The 2,212-nt window shown below is 36.4% G+C and overlaps 1 long non-coding RNA gene across 1 annotated transcript; it reads left to right on the forward strand.

Moving 5' to 3' along the window:
- The first annotated feature begins 586 nt into the window (after positions 1–586).
- Positions 587–1,177, forward strand: LOC128294014 (uncharacterized). The gene is made up of 2 exons (XR_008284181.1): positions 587–701; positions 971–1,177. It is a non-coding gene; the product is annotated as an uncharacterized LOC128294014 (long non-coding RNA).
- Positions 1,178–2,212: the final 1,035 nt, after the last annotated feature.

Below are 2,212 nucleotides of genomic sequence, written 5' to 3' on the forward strand. Positions count from 1 at the left end.
AATGATAAATTATAATAAAGTGAGATGATATGAGATGCGAATGTGATTTACTAGTAAACATTATTGATAGAAATATTGAATACTTCTACTTGTATTCATTAAGCTCAAGAGCAAAAGGGAGCTAAATCCGATAAAGGGAAGGAAAAAGTGATCGAATAGCCGTTGAAGCCGTTCGACAACATCCGAGGTAAGTCCTCAAGAAATGACCCTACTCGAATTATGTGAAATGAAATATGGATGTGTAATGATTATTGATTTATGTGTGTATGAGTATTTGAATGATACCCGGGCTAAGTCCCGAAGGCGATTATGCTAGTGATATGTTTGTGTTTGAGCCTTAGTAACGAAAATGAAACATGGATGTGTAATGATTATTGATGTATGTGTGTGCATGAGCAATTGAATGATATCCGGGCTAAGTCCCAAAGACATTTATGCTAGTAATTATATCCGGGTTAAGACCCGAAGGCAATTGTGCTAGTGACTACATCCGGGCTAAGACCCGAAGGCATTCGTGCAAGTTGTTAAATCCGGGTTAATACCCGAAGGCATTTATGCAAGTCGTTCTATCCGGGCTAAGACCCAAAGGCATTCGTGCATGTGGTTATATCCGGTTGTATTCCGAAGAAGCTTGGGCTGGAGGTGAGCGTTGGTTGCTGTAATAAATTTAATTAGTACGCTCGAAAAGCCCAAAGGATAAGGTATGTTTATATGTGCATTGGAAAAGTCAATATGTTTGAGTAACATTAGATTCGATCGACTAACGAGTTTTCAGCTATTGAATTGGTTGATATCTTGTGAAAGTATATAATGATGAAGTGTGAAGTAAGTATGATTATGTGAATGTGTATTAATGAAATGATTCATTTGGCTATGTGAATGTAATGCTTTAGTTAAAGCTGATTTTATTGCTTGAGACTTACTAAGCATAAAAATGCTTACTCCGTTGCTTTGGCTCTCTGTTTTATAGATTTTGCTCGTTAGCGATCGGATTCGGGATCATTAAAGTCGAAGTCATCTACACTATCAAAGCCTCCATTTTGGTATAATTTTGGTTGAACTTTGAAATGGCATGTATAGGACTACCCTAATGTTGAAGGTCATGTACCTTTCGGTTTTGTGTAAACTTGGATAGCCATGCGAAAATGGCTTATATCGTTTTGGTATGATACTATAATCGTTGTATGTTGATCATTATGGGGTATGGAATTGTTTTGAGAAGATTAGCCATTGGAATGGTTAATCATGATCACACTTTGTGCTATGTATGCAAAGAGGGGCAATTGAATCGTGGAAATCATGAAATAGGTAAAGGTTACCTTGAAAACAGATGCTGGCAGCAGCAGTGGTGTGGTTTTTAAAAATCACCAAAAATTGTAGGAATGGTATTAAATAGTGAATAAGTTATGTGAATGAACCTTGATGAGTCTACTTTCATATGGAAGAAACGAAACGGTCATAGGAGTTACTTGTTAAGAGATATTAAAGTTATCGTGAGACAGGTCCCGAACGGTTTCTGGGTCCCCTGTCGGGACTTTAAAAATTCACTATAAATTATCCAGAAATAATTATGAGTCATGCCTTATATGTGCAGATTCCATTTTGAGTTTAGTTTCATTAGAAACAAACGACACCAGTATTAAAGCCCTGTACAGAGAGATATTCAAGTTGTAACGCGCGAAGGTCAGTGTAGTCGACCCCTGTAACATGGGCGGCTTTAACTAATAAACTGTACCAATTGGCCCAACCAAAAATTCTGGAAATAAATCCAGGGATGGATATATGAGTCTAAATTTAGGCAAAATTTATGGAATCAGTTTCTGAGTTTTGTAACTCGAGATATGCTTTTTAAGGCAACAGTGACGCAGTTTTTCCAGCTTGCCTGAGAATGTCAAGTTGGTCGGTGCTATAAGTGGTTTTGGCTTGTTAACCCCTCGTGTCCGACACCGGCAACGGTCTCGGGTTCGGGCTGTTACAGAATTGGTAATGAAAGATGATACAAATTTTTTTCGTATTTTAATTAAACTTTAATTTTCAAATTACATAAATAACCTTATTAATTAAACATAAAAATCACTTAAACAATGTCCAAGAGTGTCCACTTACATTATAAATGGACTAATTATAACAACAAGACCACTATATTAGTAACGCATAATATTTAATACCTTTAACTATTTGAACAACATTTTTGCACTTCACGCAATTTAGT

Source organism: Gossypium arboreum, chromosome 6, assembly GCF_025698485.1.
Source record: "Gossypium arboreum isolate Shixiya-1 chromosome 6, ASM2569848v2, whole genome shotgun sequence".
NCBI classification, from domain to species: Eukaryota; Viridiplantae; Streptophyta; class Magnoliopsida; order Malvales; family Malvaceae; genus Gossypium; species Gossypium arboreum.